The following is a 21,716-nucleotide window of genomic DNA, read 5'->3' as shown; positions in this document are numbered from 1 at the left end:
AGTATTCTGTACATTAAAATGGAAAACTTTGACTATTTTCATTTGTTTCTTTAAAAATGAAGTTGTATTTATATATCTATATATATTTATATATCCTCTTCTTTTGATTTAGCTTTTTTGTAAATTGTGCAAATTCAGCAGTAACACAAGTGGCACACCACTGGAGAGAGTAGGTAGTTGATAAAAACACACCACTGGAGAGAGTAGGTAGTTGATAAAAACACACCACTGGAGAGAGTAGGTAGTTGATAAAAACACACCACTGGAGTTGATAAAAACACACCAGAGAGTAGGTAGTTGATAAAAACACACCACTGGAGAGAGTAGGTAGTTGATAAAAACACACCACTGGAGAGAGTAGGTAGTTGATAAAAACACACCACTGGAGAGAGTAGGTAGTTGATAAAAACACACCACTGGAGAGAGTAGGCAGTTGATAAAAACACACCACTGGAGAGAGTAGGTAGTTGATAAAAACACACCACTGGAGAGAGTAGGTAGTTGATAAAAACACACCACTGGAGAGAGTAGGTAGTTGATAAAAACACACCACTGGAGAGAGTAGGTAGTTGATAAAAACACACCACTGGAGAGAGTAGGTAGTTGATAAAAACACACCACTGGAGAGAGTAGGTAGTTGATAAAAACACACCACTGGAGAGAGTAGGTAGTTGATAAAAACACAAAATCTAAAGCTAAATCACACAACAACAAAAAAAGGATCTGAAAATCTAAATGACGTCCATGAAAGTTGATGATGTCGCTGACACGTCAGAAGCTTCCATTAAGAGGGGAGCTATATACATGAAGTCCTTTCTCCATAGCCCCCCCACAGGAGATATATATCTATATCTCCTGGCCTCTTTAGCCAGCTGCTTCACAGTCCCGGCTGTGGGTAGATGGATCAACATGGAAGAATAACTGAAACCAGTGATGAGGACCGTTATGATAAGACACTTTCTCGGGGCGACAGACGTTACGTGTTTATAAATGAAGGGTTGTTTGGATGGGCCGGAGCCCAGGCCTAACTCTGGTGTGTCTCCAGTGTACTGCTTGTGTCCTTGCAGTCCTAATGCGTTGTGTTGGGGGTCAGGGGCTGGCGTCAGTGAGAGAAGGCCTGGCTGGTACCCTCTCCGCCCCTCAGTGGCGGGCCGTCCCTCAGCTGGCCAGGGCCATGGTGTCGATGACCTGCTCCAGCTTACTGCGCAGTCTCTGCCTGCGAGACTGCTCATCCTTCTGCAGCGAAGACAGGATCTGGGGCGGGAGGAGAGAGGGATGGAGAAGAGAGCGATGAGAGAGAGGAAGACATCATCAGGGTCGACCACCAGCAGAGAAAGTCAGAACATCAGAACATCTGAACATCTGTCAGTCTGTGTGAACAGCTGTTGAATCAAACATGCTGTCGTGGTGGCATGAGCAGGGAATTTATTGGTATTTACTAACCCAAAGGCAGTTGGACTCTTCCCCGACAAACACAATACACTTGTTTAGTCATAGATAGGTGTGAACATGGAACGCTGAATTTCTACTATATGACATTGCATAGATGACAAATTTGATCAAACAGGCGGATGACTGTAGAAGCTGCAAGAGGTGGATATACATAGAAAGCACAGCTGAGGTGCTGTATTTACTATGGTATTGTGGGAACTGGAAGAGGAGGTACCGGTGGGTCCATCAGAGAGCTGTGTACTAGCTGTTAGGGTGTCATGCAGCAGGCTGCATTATGGACTGCTAATGCGCCTTGTGTTAGTGCTGTTGTCAATTAGCTTCATAATATGTACCTTAATGGTGAAATAGCTGCATGCAATTATGGACATCTACTCAGTAATCTATTAATTGAATTAGAACGCCCACATTCCATTCATCAGGAACACAAGAGGGCTGATAGCTGGGACTTCTGCATTAATCCTTCAACATACAGAAACAATGGTGATTCTATTCTGATCTCTTCATATTGTGACTGACAAATCTAACTAATTTTAATAATATATCTATATAATTATGATGTCTATGCTTAATATCTTCATAATATACTGGTGACTCACCTCATCTTTGTACTTGATGATATAGGAGTAGATCTCATGCAGGGCACTCATGCTGTTGAACTGGCTGAGGTGCAGCCGGGACTGTTCAGCCAGGTAGGCACTCATGTCCTGGTCACTGATGGCCGGCATACGGGAGATGTCGGAGTAGTACCTGCAGGACAGGAGGGAAGCAGGGGAGAAGAGGGGTTAGGACTGGAGAGGACACCTGGAGAGAGAGGACACCTGGAGAGGATATCCTAGACTGGTTTGGACACCTCTTTAGTTAGGTATGTGAAGGTCTGGATTACAAGGAGAAGTAGTTGGCAACAACCGTCTGGTGAACTCTCCATCACCATGAACACCTCTGATATAATTTGATCAACTGTTTACATGCTAAGTAAATACTACTGTACATCTGCTTGACATAAACCATGAGATGGACAATATTACAGTCTGTGGAGTTGAGATCTGTGTCATAAATACCTCTCCACCCAGTTCTTGTAGTTGGGGATATCCTTGGCGTAGAGCAGCTTGTTGGAGGGCGAGTCTTTGCCCAGCTTGTGTTCTGATGTGGAGCAAGAGTCCATGAAGGTCTGGGCCACCACAGACAGACAAGCATCTGTGATACTGTTCTTATGGATGTCAAACACAAACTGAGGGTTCTTGATCACGTTCACCCAGAACCGCAGAGGCAGACTGGGATGGGAGAGGAGATGGTTCATCATGAGGAGATGTGTCAACAACCATTCACATTATACAACCAAAACATACAGGTACTCAATGTTGGTAATGTGTCTCACCAGTTACTCTTCCAGGTATGTCGTACGTCTGAGTCTGATATGGAGTGTTTGTCGGCCTGCTCGTCCAGGAAGTCAAACATGTACTTGATGGCGAGAGGCAGGGCGCTGCCTCGGTGTGCCGTGCTGAAGATGGTCTCAAACAGGTCGTCCACAAACTTCTGTAAGGTACCCTGAGGAGAGGACAGAGGTTTAATTGTCCGGGTTATTGTCCAATTACACACCTACAGATTTCAAATCAACCAACAGAGATACATTTCTCCCCACAGCAACCAGCATCTTTAAGGGGGAGTGGCTGTGGAGAGGACGCCACATTTTCCTGCTCCAACATCAAAGTACTGAGATGTGCTAGTTTAGCAGACAGACAGACCTACGTGAGCTATCGGAATTCCTTTCACTTCTCTGCATCACGCACCACGAAACATTCAATCCCACAACAAATGACCTGTCTCCTGCTATTTTCTCTTCTCTACCCCCTTTATATTTATCTATCTTGTTTTTATTATGAATCGAAATTGACCACCCAAGAGGCTTGTAAACAGCGTCTAATTTCCATGCTTTTCTTCCCCTACAATTAGGATGGAAACAATCAGCTCAGAAGCAGTTAGGCGAGAGGAGAGTGGCAGGCAGGCAGGCCGGCAGGCGGCAGGCAGGCAGGCAGGCAGGCCGGCCGGCAGGCAGGCAGGCAGGCAGGCAGGCAGGCAGGCAGGCAGGCAGGCAGGCAGGCAGGCAGGCAGGCAGGCCGGCCCTGTTTGGCCAGTTAACAGAGACTTGGCTGATATGAGGAACGCCAGAAGAATACAACACAACAACGGAGGCTGAGCTGTTAAAGAGACAGGCATATCAAGGGACTATCGAAAACAAAAAAGGGAGGTCTCTTCACACAGGAAATACTGTTTACATTTCCGTGGTCCTAGAGTCAGGAAATGGAACACATTGAGTGGAGTTACTGCTCTCGATACATGTTAAAAATGATCATTGGCAAAAATGGAGTTCAAGGTTTTCATCTGACAGCGACGATATGGAGGGCATTTCAGTGACTTACTCAACATTCAGATGAGTTGACTTAGATCAACAGTACTGTACATGTCTTTTACGAAGGTGTGATATACAGCAGGCTGGCCTGGTGTCTCTGTAATCTTACCTTGGTGGCGAGCAGACGGGTCAGATAGATCTCAGAGACCATCTTGCTGCCCCGGTCTCCCTCGCGCTGGTCAGAGTGGTCGTGGTTCTTGACCAGGTGCCACAGCTTGGTGCCACTCTCCAGGTCAGGGGTGATCATGGGGGTGCGGGAGCGCAGACTGTCTGGACTGCTGGCTGTCCTCAACATGCTCTCTGAACGGAGGCAAGAGAGACACAGGAACATCAGGACAAAGACAGATGAATCAGGAACACACAATGCAGACGTCTTTAGAGGTCAATGGAACAAGAGGACCAGAACAGAACACCAGTCTGACTCCCTGGTTCCATGCCCTATTGTGTTGTGAGAGCTTCAACTCGAGTTCAAACAGTGATACGCACTCATATAAATCACATATTTCAGGTCACAATTATGCCTTCAAAAATGTATATGACCCTTGCCAAGCTCTGCACATAGTGGACAAACATAAATTAGAAGACAAACATATTTAGTCTGGTGACTGACTAAATCACAGTCCCATTTAGTCTAGTGAAGAAAGGGCTCTTTGGGCTGTCTATCTGTCCGTCATCCAGCCAGAACAAAGACCATGCCAGTGTGAGGAGCAGTGTCAATCTGTCTGTCACAAGGTCACAGCCCATGATGCACTGGGACCTGACCCTTGAGATGGAGAGAACATTAATGAGCAATACAACAGATCCCTGTAGCCTCTCTTATTGTCCGTCAGAGAGGTGGATGGATGGAGTCATTAGGGCTCAACTAAGGAGCGAGGAGAGTTAGCCGACTCATTACTCTAAATTGGCAGACTCTAACTAATTGGCAAAGTGGGAGAACGAAAACAGTGTGCCTCATTTCATTGAGGCAGGGCCAAGAGAGGAGATAGGAAAGAGAATCTGCTTTCTGTCTTATCATTAGCACACATTTTTACACCAGCCCTTCCATCTTTATCTCCCTCACTTGTCCCCGTGCCCTCTCCCCATCCCAAATGACCCATAATGTTATAGTGCTGGATATAATAGAACCCCATACACATTACACCAATATCCTTCCTGCTTGTGGTAGTGGATGAGTCAGGCTGTACAGGCTCCATTGTGTGAGTCTCCTCTCCTCCCCGGGGCAGACTGCCTCCATGCATTGCTTCATTAATAAAGGTGCGAGTGTCAAACTTCATTACGGCAAACCAAAGGATGCCTATCTACTGCGTTCCTTTTACCAGCCAGCCTGCTGTAGTTGCAGCCGGCATGGGAGGGAGGCTGCCTGGTGAGGAGGCTGGGAGGGTAGCCAGAATGCCTGGGCGTCAGTCCCTCTCTAATGTATGGAGGGAGGGATGAGAGGAGGGAGGGAGAGTGAGAGAAAAACAACTTCAATCTCTGTCTACCTCTCACACACCGTCTGAATGATGGCGTGACGCTCGGGGCTTCTGAGTTTCGGATGGCAGGGAGGGCCCCCTGGTTTTCAGGGCGAGAGGATGAGAGAATTACATCTCAGAAACTCACTGACACATAGAGACTAATGTGTGTCAGTGGTTCTGAGCTTGTTGATGCTTTCCGCTAGACCAAATCAAAAGAACAGTGGGGCATCAGAGCAAGACAACTGCCCTGAATGTTCCCAATTAACTTTACTGAGATCTGGGCCTGTACTCACAAAGCGTCTCAGAGTAAGAGTGCTGGTCTAGGGTCAGTTTAGCCTTTTCCATCATAATAACTAATAGCGGGACCTGATCCTAGATCAGCACTCTTTAAACACTTTGTGAATATGAGCCCTGTAGTATTTAAACAGCGCGCCAGAGACTAACTCCTGACATACGTATGTCATGGGTGGGAGTTAAAACCAGACCAAAGAGGAAAACAAAACCAGCGTGACTAAGATTGATCTCTATGCCAAAGACCTTGTTTGAGACCCCATTATATCAGCTTGTTCACACAGGAACATTCTGTAGTCACTCTCCTAGCAGCCAATTGGTCTCCTGTATTCCTACATCTATTGTACATTCATCATGAGGTTGCTACTACTGCTACTGTGGCTGTTGCTACTGCTGATTGAGTGCCTGTAATTCCATGGCAATCATGTCCATTGGCTTCTGGGGGAGAGTGGTGCACGTTTACTTCCACTCTGACAACAGCCAGGGCTGGGCGATCCTCTCTGTGGACGAATAAACCAGCCTGGCTTTCACTGGCCTGTCAGCGTTGCTATTGTTGCTACTACCCCTTATCAACACAACAACGAACATAAGGAGAGGGAGGGAAAACAACAACAAAGGTGAAAGCTTCGGAGAAAGGTTTTTGCCAGGGAGCTGGTTACACTGATGCGGTGTGGAGCTGAGGCTGTGTTTAAAGTTGTTAGCTATTGGTCTTCAGTCTTTGGAAGGAGGAATGAGCTGTCTGATGTAATGCCTGCCATTTCCGAGATGGTGAAAATGCCCATTGGTGGATTTATGGTTATCTCAGTTCAGAGAGGCTGAGAAAAATCCAAGAGAGCAAAGAAAGTCAGAGATTGAGAGAGAAATTAAGAGAAAAAGAAATGTGAAGGAATGACTCACCATATCTGCTGAGAGACTTGGTGAAGGTAGAGGAGTTGGATATGTTGTAGGCTGAGTTCTGCTTTGGCACCAGAGCGATCACTGAGCCGTCCGTCACCTACAAGGAATGAAAAACAATGGTTTGTCTTATAAATGCTGTCGTGCCAATCACTCCATCCACTGTCTGTTTGCATAGATAAAACCGCAGAGGCAGTACACCCCAGCCCACCCACCACCTCTCCCTCCTCTCACCTGATAGTGGGCCAGTGTGTTGAGGTGTTTCCAGTCATTGTCGATCTTTGTTGTGACATCCTCATCCTGAAGGATGATTCTGGCCATCCTGCCCTGACGCCACTCTGTGATGAGGAGGATAGGAGGATGAGAATAGATCGCACGCCAACGCACACACACTGTAAACACAATCTCCTCCTGGTGTTCTTACCCAGGTCCATGTCCCCAGCCTTGGGTCTCTGGGAGTAGGGGCTGCCCTTGTACACTGCATCCAGCAGCTTCTCCTTCACCTGGGTGATGGTGTCACAGTTCAGCCCCTTCACCGTCACCTCGGGGGCGTTCTCGTTCTCCGGGTTCACACAGTGAAGTGTCTGACAGGGGAGGGAGGGGCAGAAATTAGGTCCAGCTCACGTCGGCTTACTTAGTTGGCATTTGCAGGAATTTGAGTCGCATATTCAAGCAGCAAGCACTAATTAAGGTCACTGAGGTAATGCAAAATCCTATCGCCCTTAATGCCTTCTCAAAGGTAAATCATATATTTGATCAAATATCATTATCGCCCTGTAAAATATTTCTATTTGACCGTACTAACCAGGGTCTTGTAGTCAATCTGCTGTCTGATGAGCTTGTCCTCACTGAGGGAGTAGCGCGCCTCTCCTGTGATGGAGTCTATAGGCCCCTTCTCCATCTGCTGCTTCATGGCACAGTACAGCATGAAGAGAGGCTCCCCAGCACACTCCTAGAGACACATGGACACAGGTCATCAGTGACAGGCAAGGGCTGTATCTATATCTTAACAGGTATGCATATAGCAATGGACATCTAAATTGTTAAAAGGTTTCAAAAACAATTATAATAATTGCAACAGATGGAAAATGAGATATTAATATCGACTGAATTATAGCACATAAAACATTTTACTGGCATGGACAAATAATGAATGGACTTCAGGAATTTGTGTGGGAATTCAGGTATTACATTTATTGTAAAATGTCTCCATTCATTTCTTAGAATGCACTCATAAATGTGACTCATTTCAGGAAACTAGGCGTATGTTGCATGTCACTACTTCACAGGGGTGGCATTTCAGGAAACTAGGCATATGTTGCATGTCACTACTTCACAGGGGTGGCATTTCAGGAAACTAGGCGTATGTTGCATGTCACTACTTCACAGGGGTGGAATTTCAGGAAACTAGAGGTATGTTGCATGTCACTACTTCACAGGGGTGGCATTTCAGGAAACTAGGCGTATGTTGCATGTCACTACTTCACAGGGGTGGAATTTCAGGAAACTAGAGGTATGTTGCATGTCACTACTTCACAGGGGTGGAATTTCAGGAAACTAGAGGTATGTTGCATGTCACTACTTCACAGGGGTGGCATTTCAGGAAACTAGGCGTATGTTGCATGTCACTACTTCACAGGGGTGTCATTTGAACGTAAACATTTATTTTAGAACAAAATGCTTTTTTTTCACGTGCCTTAATAACAAACTTGTATTCCATCAATAAATATGAATACAATTGTTAAATTACGAGTCTGGTTTGGTTTAGCTATGAAAAAAGACAGGAACCTTCTCGTTAGCCATGATTGGCTGAGATAATGAATGGGCTGGACATGCTGTGCGATGAGTTTGGATTGGTCTGCCATGTAGCATGCTTCTGTCTATAACATGAGCTGTTCATGTGTTGACAGTCCTTTCTACTGTGCCGTTTTTGAAATATTTATTTTTGTATTGTTTTTAAACCTTTATTTAACTAGGCAAGTCAGTTAAGAAACTAATTCTTATTTACAATGACGGCCTACACCGGCCAAACCCGGACGACACTGGGCCAATTGTGCGCCGCCCTATGGGACTCCCAATCACGGCCAGTTGTGATACAGCCTGGATGCGAACCAGGGTGTCTGTTGTGACACCTCTAGCACTGAGATGCTGCACCACTTGGGAACCAATATAAATTAGCCATCAAGAACTACAAAAGTTTTGCTACTTTTCTCAACAACATTTATGCCCTGAATTTAGCAGGCGCTATCGACAGATCAGTTGGAAAAGGTGACGGGCTACTTTCTGCACATGCCACAGTCATTGTCAACCGGAGTGACTTGAAACAAAGCTGGCCAAACAAGATGTACTGTAGCTACAAACAAAACGGACTTAAATGGTTCCAGTCTGCCGTGAAGCATTCATCCATGTATACAGGTAAGAGTCTAGCTACATTTTCAGATATAAATGTCAAATTATGTCAAAAGTTTTTATTGCAAGTTAAAGCATACTGTTAGTTGGCTAGAAAACTTTAGCTTTAGTTAACGTTACATGTGATCTGTGTAGAAATATTATATAATATCGAATCAGAAACCCATTTGTATGGCTAGATATAGCCTAATGTTAGCTACTTAACATTGAACCTAGTTTGTTAGCTTTAGCTACCTGCAGATTCATACTACAGCTATGACAATGTTTGTTTTGGCGGTAGTATGAGTTGGGATCATTCCGGTTAATTGTTTAGCTAGCTAGCTACCTAGCTAGCTACATGTCTAAATAAAAGACTCAATTTCAGACAGATTATTACATGACCCATCCACTGAGCTAGATGTTGCTGGGGTGAGGTTATATAATTTCCTTCACATGACCCATCAATTTAGACAAGTGTGTTGGGTAAGCATCATCTAATAATGATCAAATATTTATACAATATTTTTATCTGGACACTTTCTATTTTTGATATTGCTACTATGCAAGTACTATCACTCTACCGTTTATGCCTTCTGTATCCTGTGCATGTGACAAATAAACTTAGACTTGTTTTACTATAGCGTGTGTTTACCACATGGCCTCATATGTGAATCCTTAATGAGATGGGTGGGACTAAGGCTTAAGTGCGTGTGAACGATGGGTGTATGTACCAAAACACTGAAGGGCCATTTTCTCAAAAGTGGGGTTACAAGTTTATCAACTTTCAAAGCAGAATTACTTTCCCATTGTTCCTCAACTGCAGTGTATGATATACCATTTTCTGGCTATGAATCTCTACTTTTATCCAATGTAAAAAACATAATTTCAAATTTTGCTACATAAGACCGAATCGGGGCGGTCGGTCACATATAAAAATGGTTTTATTGTATCAGGTACATCAAAAATATTTATGTGCCTTTATGTGCCTTATTTACATAAATACACCGGGTGTATTTTCACATATGAAGACATTAACATAAAAGGGTGGAACAGGGCTGCAAAAACCAAACACCTGCTCTGTCTACCCTACCATCACTCACCTTCTCTGTCTACCCTACCAGCACTCACCTGCTCTGTCTACCCTTCGATCACTCACCTGCTCTGTCTACCCTTCGATCACTCACCTGCTCTGTCTACCCTACCAGCACTCACCTGCTCTGTCTACCCTACCAGCACTCACCTGCTCTGTCTACCCTTCGATCACTCACCTACTCTGTCTACCCTACCATCACTCACCTGCTCTGTCTACCCTACCAGCACTCACCTGCTCTGTCTACCCTTCGATCACTCACCTGCTCTGTCTACCCTTCGATCACTCACCTGCTCTGTCTACCCTTCGATCACTCACCTGCTCTGTCTACCCTACCATCACTCACCTTCTCTGTCTACCCTACCAGCACTCACCTGCTCTGTCTACCCTTCGATCAGTCACCTGCTCTGTCTACCCTACCATCACTCACCTGCTCTGTCTACCCTAACATTACTCACCTGCTCTGTCTACCCTACCATCACTCACCTGCTCTGTCTACCCTACCAGCACTCACCTGCTCTGTCTACCCTACCATCACTCACCTGCTCTGTCTACCCTACCATCACTCACCTGCTCTGTCTACCCTACCATCACTCACCTGCTCTGTCTACCCTACCATCACTCATTCGCTCAGTCTACCCTACCAGCACTCAACTGCTCCGTCTACCCTACCAGCACTCACCTGCTCTGTCTACCCTATCATCACTCACCTGCTCTGTCTACCCTACCATCACTCACCTGCTCTGTCTACCCTACCATCACTCACCTGCTCTGTCTACCCTACCATCACTCACCTGCTCTGTCTACCCTACCATCACTCACCTGCTCTGTCTACCCTACCATCACTCACCTGCTCTGTCTACCCTACCATCACTCACCTGCTCAGTCTACCCTACCAGCACTCAACTGCTCCGTCTACCCTACCAGCACTCACCTGCTCTGTCTACCCTATCATCACTCACCTGCTCTGTCTACCCTACCAGCACTCACCTGCTCTGTCTACCCTACCATCACTCAACTGCTCCATCTACCCTACCATCACTCACCTGCTCTGTCTACCCTACCATCACTCACCTGCTCTGTCTACCCTACCATCACTCACCCGCTCTGTCTACCCTACCATCACTCAACTGCTCCATCTACCCTACCAGCACTCACCTGCTCTGTCTACCCTATCATCACTCACCTGCTCTGTCTACCCTACCATCACTGACCTGTGCTGTCTAGACTGCCTCAATTACTTTTGTCACACACTTTTGCATAATTCAACATGTGTGTCAGTAGCAGGATACCCCCGGATTGGCTCTAGATTACACCTATCTAAACATACTTTACAGTTTTTTGCGAGATCAGACATAACATCACTATAATCCAAGTGTCCATTTTCGGAAATTGGTTTTATTTTAGCACATCTCATTTGTTAACATTTCAACCATATAAAATTATAACTTTTTTCAATTTCACAAAAATGGAACACATCAAAATAAAGTTCTTTCTTCTCTTTCTTGTGATGCAAGTGTCGAGAAAGTGTGTTAAATCCCTGACTAAGCTTTATTGTTATTATACATGTAACGGAAAGCCGGCTCGGGCAAGAGTATAAAAGACTCGCAAGAGTATAAAAGACTCGCAAGAGTATAAAAGACTCTCAAGGGTATAAAAGACTCGCAAGAGTATAAAAGACTCGCAAGGGTATAAAAGACTCGCAAGGGTATAAAAGACTCGCAAGAGTATAAAAGACTCGCAAGAGTATAAAAGACTCGCAAGAGTATAAAAGACTCGCAAGGGTATAAAAGACTCGCAAGGGTATAAAAGACTCGCAAGGGTATAAAAGACTCGCAAAGGTATAAAAGACTCGCAAGAGTATAAAAGACTCGCAAGAGTATAAAAGACTCGCAAGAGTAAAATGAAAGCAGTCTAGTGAGATATACATCACAAGTGGATTTTGCACCCCTCAAACAGAGGAAATATGCTGGCAATGAGGCAACGCTGTGCTCCTGTGTCTTCTCACTGGCCTAGGGGACAGAGCGCTAGGTGGTCTCATATAAAGATTTTCTGCATTTTCACTATCACGTGCACTTGCCAGTCAATAGTGTCATTATCCCCAGCTCAGGCTCAAGAAAATGTTTCCCTCTTAAAACGAGTATCAGTTTAGAGCAGAGTGACAGAGAGGGCGGCCAGGTGGCAGCTGAGGCTGAAACTAACAACAGGTTAACGATTGAGAGAAAGTGCTTAGGAAGCTCTTCACCGTGTTAAAGATGCATGTGCCATTGTCGAGGATGAGAAAGAGAGAGAGAAAGAGAGAGAGAACACAAGAGCGAGAGAGGGAGAGGGAGAGAGAGAGAGAGAAAGAGAGAGATAGCTCTAAGTGCTTGATAGGGATAGCATTTATCTCTCCCACTTTTAAAACACACTCAAAACTTCTTACCCTCTCTCCACTATTTATCAGTAATGAAAAAGTGTCTTTAATGCAGAAGGTGCGAATTATGCACATGCATATGTGTGAGTTAAGGGAACACCCAGAGTGTGAGAGAGGTGGAGACTGAAGCTAGTTGGGAGAGAGTTGGAGACTGAAGATGGGGCCACAGTGTCTCCTGACCCCTCCTGTCTCAGCCTCCAGTATTTATGCTGCAGTAGTTTATGTGTCGGGGGGCTAGGGTCAGTTTGTTTATCTGGAGTACTTCTCCTGTCCTATTCGGTGTCCTGTGTAAATCTAAGTGTGCGTTCTCTAATTCTCTCCTTCTCTCTTTCTTTCTCTCTCTCGGAGGACCTGAGCCCTAGAACCATGCCCCAGGACTACCTGACATGATGACTCCTTGCTGTCCCCAGTCCACCTGGCCATGCTGCTGCTCCAGTTTCAACTGGCCTGGGCCCTAGGACCATGTCCCAGGACTACCTGACATGAGGACTCCTTGCTGTCCCCAGTCCACCTGGCCATGCTCCTGCTCCAGTTTCAACTGTTCTGCCTTACTATTATTCAACCATGCTGGTCATTTATGAACATTTGAACATCTTGGCCACGTTCTGTTATAATCTCCACCTGGCACAGCCAGAAGAGGACTGGCCACCCCACATATGCTCTCTCTAATTCTCTCTTTCTTTCTCTCTCTCGGAGGACCTGAGCCCTAGGACCGTGCCCCAGGACTACCTGACATGATGGCTCCTTGCTGTCCCCAGTCCATCTGACTGTGCTGCTGCTCCAGTTTCAACTGTTCTGCCTTATTATTATTTGACCATGCTGGTCATTTATGAACATTTGAACATCTTGGTCATGTTCTGTTATAATCTCTACCCGGCACAGCCAGAAGAGGACTGGCCACCCCACATAGCCCGGTTCCTCTCTAGGTTTCTTCCTAGGTTTTGGCCTTTCTAGGGAGTTTTTCCTAGCCACCGTGCTTTTACACCTGCATTGTTTGCTGTTTGGGGTTTTAGGCTGGGTTTCTGTACAGCACTTTGAGATATCAGCTGATGTACGAAGGGCTATATAAATAAATTTGATTTGATTTGATTTGAAGCTAGTTGGGAGAGAGTTGGAGACTGAAGCTAGTTGGGAGAGAGGTGGAGACTGAAGCTAGTTGGGAGAGAGGTGGAGACTGCAGCTAGTTGGGAGAGAGGTGGAGACTGAAGCTAGTTGGGAGAGAGGTGGAGACTGAAGCTAGTTGGGAGAGAGGTGGAGACTGAAGCTAGTTGGGAGAGAGATGGAGACTGAAGCTAGTTGGGAGAGAGGTAGAGACTGAAGCTAGTTGGGAGAGAGGTGGAGACTGAAGCTAGTTGGGAGAAAGGTGGAGACTGAAGCTAGTTGGGAGAAAGGTGGAGACAGGGCCTAGCTAACTGCTAAGTGGGATAGAGGTGGATCCAAATCTAGCGAAGTCTCCACCTCCAGTGTCCTCTCCTGGATTCTACACAGCAGCGCAACTCTCCCTCTCTCCCCTCTGCCACCATATGCTGTTAACGTCTCGTTAGCATCTGCGCTAATTAACCAGACAGCTGCTAACGAGAGGGAACACGCATACATCAATCCCCTAGCCCTCGCCATGGCACGCTTGTCTGTGAAATTATCTTTAATTCCACATCCCGGCTTCATTAGGGGGTAATTGTACACTCTTCCAAGAGGGAGCGAGGGAGAGTGAGAAGAGAGAAGGTCCAGTCGAACGTCACACACACTCAGCGCCTAATGACCGCAGGCTAGAACATGTCCGTCAAAGAAATAATGACACTAAACAAAATAATGAAATAAAAAGAATGTCTCTCGTTGGAGCCTTAAGCAGACCGTGCCCACCGATGCCTTTACTGCTGAAATGCTAATAGTGTGCTAACTAACTACTATCCTCATAAAGCAATTATAAACAGGAGATGGGGAATATCTTTTTGTTGGTTTGATGGTGGACTTACCTTTAGGAACTTGTACAAGAGGAATGTGAACCAGTTGGTCAACATCTTCTCAGCGACAGATTCAGTTCTAACATTGAGATGGAAGACAAGAGGAGAATAAATTAGGCATGATAATTAAATAATCAACTGGAGGAAATTGCTGGTCTACCTCAAAACTAACCACGAACAAATCTGGTTTAAGGCAAAATTGACAAAAGCCAAGCTGTGATACTTCCATGAAGAAAAAATACTTTATTCTCAACGCAAACAATCAATCTTCATTAAAAACAGACAATTACCATAATTGGGTAACTTCTCTCATTAATCATAAACCTGTCGCCTAAACGAATGAAGACCCCTGAAACGTCCCCCAGACGAGGAGCAATTAAAATCCACTGTAATTAGTGGACTTTATTTCTCCTAATATCCAAAGAGGAAACCTGGGCAAACAGTTTGCTCCTCTTCCATTTCCCATTTCTCCTCCCCCTACAGCGGGTAGAAAAGCTACTTTCTCTCCTTAATTCGCTAGTTAATCTAAATTATAAGGGGGCACAGGGAGGGCGGGTGATAGGAAGACAACTTCTCCAAAACACCCATTGATTTGGCCATCTTGGGTTACAGTCCTCCATCTAGGCTATGATTTGAGAGAACACAGAAAAACAACATGTATTACTGTGTATATAAGAGTAGTAAGACAATAAGATCATCAAGGCCCTCAGCCACCCGAGCCACGGCCTGTTCACCCCGCTACCATCCAGAAGGCGAGGTCAGTACAGGTGCATCACAGCTGGGACTGAAAAACAGCCAGCCTCCACCCAGTACCCTGCCTTGAACTTTAGTCACTGTTACTAGCCAGCTACATATACGCTACCGTTCAAAAGTTTGGGGTCACTTAGAAATGTTCTTGTTTTCCATGAAAACATACATGACATGAGTTGCAAAATGAATAGGAAATACAGTCAAGACGTTGACAAGGTAATAAATCATGATTTTTAATTTAAATAATAATTGTGTCCTTCAAACTTAGCTTTTGTCAAAAAATCCTCCATTTACAGAAATTACAGCCTTGCAGACCTTTGGCATTCTAGTTGTCAATTTGTTGAGGTAATCTGAAGAGATTTCACCCCATGCTTCCTGAGGTGGCACCTCCCACAAGTTGGATTGGCTTGATGGGCACTTCTTACATACCATACAGTCAAGCTGCTCCCACAACAGCTCAATAGGGTTGAGATCCGGTGACTGTGCTGGCCACTCCATGAGACAGAATACCAGCTGACTGCTTCTTCACTAAATAGTTATTGCATAGTTTGTAGCTGTGCTTCGGGTCGTTGTCCTGTTGTAGAAGGAAATAGGCTCCAATTAAGCGCCGTCCACAGGGTGGCATGGCGTTGAAAAATGGAGTGATGGTCTTCCTTCTTCAAGATCCCTTTTACCCTGTACAAATCTCCCACTTTACCACCACCAAAGCACCCTCAGACCATCACATTGCCTCCACCATGTTTGACAGATGGGGTCAAGCACTCCTCCAGCATCTTCTCTGCATCTCACGAATGTTCTTCTTTGTGATCCCAACACCTCAGACGTAGATCCATCTGTCCATAACACCTTTTTCCAATCTTCCTCTGTCCAGTGTCTGTGTTCTTTTTCCCATCTTAAGCTTTTATTTTTATTGGCCAGTCTGAGATATGGCTTTTTCTTTGCAACTCTGCCTAGAAGGCCAGCATCCTGGAGTCGCCTCTTCACTGTTGATGTTGAGACTGGTGTTTTGCGGGTACTATTTAATGAAGCTGCCAGTTGAGAACTTGTGAGGCGTCTGTTTCTCAAACTAGACACTCTAATGTACTTGTCCTCTTGCTCAGTTGTGCACCGGGGCCTTCCACTCTTCTTTCTATTCTAGTTAGAACCAGTTTGCGCTGTTCTATGAAGGGAGTAGTACACAGCATTGTACGAGATCTTCATTTTCTTGGCAATTTCTCGCATGGAATAGCCTTCATTTCTCAGAACAAGAATAGACTGACTAGTTTCAGAAAGTTCTGTTTCCAGCTAAAATAGTAATTTACAACATTACCAATGTCTACACTGTATTTCTGATCAATTTTATGTTATTTTGATGGACAAAAAAATGTGCTTTTCTTTAAAAAACAAGGACATTTCTAAGTGACCCCAAACTTTTGAACAGTAGTGTATACACCCTAACGGTTAAAGGATTTAGAACACCTACTCGTTCAAGGCTTTTCTTTATTTTTTATTATTTTCTACACTGTAGAATAAAGAAGATATCAAAACTATTAAATAACACATATGGAATCATGTAGTAACCAAAAAGGTGTACAACAAATCAAAGTATATTTTATATTTGAGATTCTTCAAATAGCCACCCAAATAGCCTTGATGAGAGCTTTGCATACTTTTGGCATTCTCACTTCCTTCAGAAAGACTTGCTGGGGTCAAGAAACACCAGCAATGGACATCAGACAGGTGGAAATCTGTCCTTTGTTCTGATGAGTCTAAACTGGAGATTTTTGGTTCTTTGCATGTGTGGTTCACACCGTGGAGGAGGTGTGATGGTGTCTGGCTGCTTTGCTGGTGAAACTGTTTAATTTAGAATTCAAGGCACACTTAACTAAGCATGGCTACCATAGCATTCTGCAGTGATACGCCATCCTATCTGGTTTGAGCTTAGTGGGACTATCATTCATTTTCCAACAGGACAACCTCAATCTCAACCAAATTGAGATGGTTTGGGATGAGTCAGATGGCAGAGTGAAGGAAAAGGAGCCACCGAGTGATATGTGGGAACTCCTTCAAGACTGGTGAAGCTGGTTGAGAGAATGCCAAGTTTGTGCAAAACTGTCATCAAGGCAAAGGGTGGCTATTTGAAGAATCTCAAATATAAAATAGATTTTGATTTGATTAACACTTGGTTACTACATGATTGCATAATGTGTTATTTCATAGGTTTGATGTCGTAGAAAATAGTACAAAATTAAGAAAAACCATTAAATGAGTATGTGTTCTAAAATGTTTGACCGGTAGTGTATATATTATTCGGTATTCTTCAGATATACTACAAATTCTATCCATATACTGTCCATAATGTCTATACATCCCATTATACACACACACACACACACACACACACACACACACACACACACACACACACACACACACACACACACACACACACACACACACACACACACACACACACACACACACACACACACACACACACACACACACACACACACACACACACACACACACACACGCTCATATAAAGTACCAGTGACACCTACTCATGCAGGGGCTTTTCTTTACTTTTTACTACATTGTATAATAATAGTGAAGATATCAAAACTATTAAATAACACATGGAATCATGTAGTAACCAAAAAAGTGTAAAACAAATCAAAGTATATTTTACATTTGAGATTCTTTAAATTAGCCACCTTTTGCCTTGATGACAGCTTTACACGCTTTTGACATTCTCAGTGCCTTCAGAAAGTAGAAAGACATTTTCCACATTTGGTTAAATTACAACCTTATTCTAAAATGGATATTTTAAAAAATCCTCAGCAATCTACAAACTATAACAATAAAGGTAAACAGGTACATTTTATTGCACATTGATTATAAAAAACAGAAATACCTTATTTACATAAGTATTCAGACCCAAAATTGAGACTCAAAATTGAGCTCAGTTGCATCCATTTTCCAATGATCATCCTTGAGATGTTTCTACAACTTGATTGGTCCACCTGTGGTAAATTCAATTGATTGGACAGGATTTGGAAAGGCACACACCTGTGTATATAAGGTCCTCTATATAAGGTCCCATGTCAGAGCAAAAAAAACAAGCCATGTAGAAGGAATTGTCTGTAGAGCTCTGAGACAGGATTGTGTGGAGATCTGGGGAAGGGTACCAAAACATTTCTGCAGCATTGAAGACACCCAAGAACACAGTGCACTCAATCATTCTTAAATGGAAGAATTTTGGAACCTCGAGACTTCCATAAGCTGACTGAGCAATCGGGGGAGAAGGACCTTGGTCAGGGAGGTGACCAAGAACCCAATGGTCAGTCTGACAGAGCTCTAGAGTTCCACTGTGGAGATGGGAGAACTTTCTAGAAGGACAACCATCTCTGCAGCACTCCAGCAATCATGCCTTTATGGTAGAGTGGCCAGATAGAAGCCACTCCTCCGTAAAAGGCACACGACAGTTTGCTTGGAGTTTGCCAAAAGGCCCATAAAGACTCTCAGGCCACGAGAAACAAGATTCTCTGGTCCAATGAAACCAATATTGTACTCTTTGGCCTGAATGCCAAGCGTCAAGTCTGAAGGAAACCTGGCATCATCCCTACGGTGAAGCATGGTGGTGGCAGCATCATGCTGTGGGGATGTTTTTCAGCGGCAGGGACTGGGAGACGAGTCAAGATCAGGGGAAAGATGAATGGAGCAAAGTACAGAGAGATCTTTGATGAAAACCTGCTCCAGAGCACTCAAGACCTCAGACTGGGGCGAAGGTTCACCTTCAAACAGGACAATGACCCTAAGCACACAGACAAGTCTCTGAATGCCTTTGAGTGGCCCAGCCAGAGCCTGGACTTGAACCGGACCAAATATCCTCTGGAGAGAACTGAAAATAGCTGTGCAGCGACGCTCCCCATCCAACCTGACAGAGTTTGAGAGGATCTGCAGAGAAGAATGGGAGAAACTCCCCAAATGCAGGTGTCCCAAGCTTGTAGCATCATACCCAAGAAGACTCGATACTGTAATCGCTGCCAAAGATCCTTCAACAAAGTACTGAGTAAAAGGTCTGAGTACTTATGTACATGTGATATTTCAGTTTTTTATTTGACATTATGGGGTATTGTGTGTAGATTGATGAGGGAAAAAAGTCAAGGGGTCTGAATATTTTCCGAAGGCACTGTACACACACACACACACACACACACACACACACACACACACACACACACACACACACACACACACACACACACACACACACACACACACACACACACACACACACACACACACACACACACACACACACAGTACATATATTTATACTCTGACATTGCTCGTCCTAATATTTCTATATTTCTTTTTACTTTTCTTTTTCTTTTACTTTTTAGATGTGTGTATTTTTTAGATATTACTGCACTGTTGGAGCAACAGTAGGAACACAAGCATTTCACTACACCTGCATTAACATCTGCTAAATATGTGTATGCGACCAATAAAATTTTATTGGATTTGAACAGTATTAAAAAATGTGTTAGAACGGGCAAATGTGTGAGTGTGTCAACAGACGAGTGTGTGAGTGTGTCAAAAGATGAGTGTGTGAGTGTGTCAAAAGATGAGTGTGTGAGTGTGTCAACAGACGAGTGTGTGAGTGTGTCAACAGACGAGTGTGTGAGTGTGTCAACAGACGAGTGTGTGAGTGTGTTAACAGACGAGTGTGTGAGTGTGTCAAAAGATGAGTGTGTGAGTGTGTCAACAGACGAGTGTGTGAGTGTGTCAACAGACGAGTGTGTGAGTGTGTCAACAGACGAGTGTGTGAGTGTGTCAACAGACGAGTGTGTGAGTGTGTCAACAGACGAGTGTGTGAGTGTGTCAACACATGAGTGTGTGAGTGTGTCAACAGACGAGTGTGTGAGTGTGTCAACAGACGAGTGTGTGAGTGTGTCAACAGACGAGTGTGTGAGTGTGTCAACAGACGAGTGTGTGAGTGTGTCAACAGACGAGTGTGTGAGTGTGTCAACAGACGAGTGTGTGAGTGTGTCAACAGACGAGTGAGTGAGTGTGTCAACAGACGAGTGTGTGAGTGTGTCAACAGACGAGTGTGTGAGTGTGTCAACAGACGAGTGTGTGAGTGGGGAGGGCCTGTGCAGTGCTGTGCGTCGGGGTGGCTGGGTGAGAGGCGAGGGGAGGGCCTGTGGGTCGGGGGTGGTTGGGTGAGAGGCGAGGGGAGGGCCTGTGGGTCGGGGGTGGCTGGGTGAGAGGCGAGGAGAGGGCCTGTGGGTCGGGGGTGTCAACAGACGAATGTGTGAGTGTGTCAACAGACGAATGTGCGAATGTGTCAGTGGGTGAGTGTGTGAGCGTGTGGACAAACAAGTGTGTGAGTGTGTCCATCTCACCGGCGCAGCAGCAGCTTGGGGTGGTTCTTGCTCTCCAGGTTCTTGTCGATGAGGTCAGAGAGCAGCTGTTTCAGGACCCCCGTGGCGTACTCCATCTCCCCCTGCAGCGCAGTCATGATGAGCGACGCCACGTTGCCACGGTCACGCATGGAGAAGGAGCGCTGCGCCTCCAGGGTGCGGATGAATGTCAACAGGAAGTGCTTCTTGGTGAGGAGCTGGCCAAACAGAGTCAGGGCCTTCTCCTGGTTGGCTTGGACCTGTCAACAACAACTGCATCAGACCAGGGGACTGGCTGTCACTTACACGTGTTGTCAATGTAATATATAAATATGTAAATATTTTGGAGTAGGGCTAATGGAAATAGTATAATGTACACAGATGGAGTAAAGCTATTGTAAATAATACATTACGTAAGCATACATTTATATCAAGCATGACTATGTCATGTATACAAGGCATGAGATGTTGCCCTATGAAGGAAATACATTGTTATTATTACATTCATGATCCTAGTTGCTTTTAAAGCCTGCAGTGCATTCTATCTTAGGAGCTACTTCCGCAAATACCTTATGATCAATTTGCCATAAGTTGTCAGCAGAGCACAGGAGGAAACAGAAAGGAAAGGGAGAGGAAGAAGGGGGATGCACTGAGGCATAGAGAAGAGAGGGCCTGTGCAGTGATGTGTGTCCGGGGGTGGCTGGGTAAGAGGCGTGGAGAGGGCCTGTGGGTCGGGGGTGGCTGGGTGAAAGGCAAGGAGAGGGCCTGTGGGTCGGGGGTGGCTGGGTGAAAGGCAAGGAGAGGGCCTGTGGGTCGGGGGTGGCTGGGTGAGAGGCAAGGAGAGGGCCTGTGGGTCGGGGGTGGCTGGGTGAGAGGCGAGGGGAGGGCCTGTGGGTCGGGGGTGGCTGGGTGATAGGCAAGGAGAGGGCCTGTGGGTTGGGGGTGGCTGGGTGAGAGGCGAGGGGAGGGCCTGTGCAGTGCTGTGCGTCGGGGTGGCTGGGTGAGAGGCGAGGGGAGGGCCTGTGGGTTGGCGGTGGCTGGGTGAGAGGCAAGGAGAGAGCCTGTGGGTTGGGGGTGGCTGGGTGAGAGGCGAGGGGAGGGCCTGTGCAGTGATGTGCGTCCGGGGGTGGCTGGGTAAGAGGCGAGGAGAGGGCCTGTGGGTCGGGGGTGGCTGGGTGAGAGGCAAGGAGAGGGCCTGTGGGTTGGGGGTGGCTGGGTGAGAG

At 45.5% G+C, this 21,716-nt stretch overlaps 1 pseudogene; it reads right to left on the bottom strand.

Moving 5' to 3' along the window:
* Positions 1–291: 291 nt before the first annotated feature.
* LOC124032080 overlaps positions 292–21,716 on the bottom strand; it is a 292,998-nt pseudogene continuing 271,573 nt past the window's right edge.

The sequence above is a fragment of the Oncorhynchus gorbuscha genome, linkage group LG03, assembly GCF_021184085.1.
Source record: "Oncorhynchus gorbuscha isolate QuinsamMale2020 ecotype Even-year linkage group LG03, OgorEven_v1.0, whole genome shotgun sequence".
Lineage (NCBI taxonomy): Eukaryota > Metazoa > Chordata > Actinopteri > Salmoniformes > Salmonidae > Oncorhynchus > Oncorhynchus gorbuscha.
Note: the sequence above shows the minus strand (reverse complement) of the source record. Positions and strands in the feature narration are given on the sequence as shown.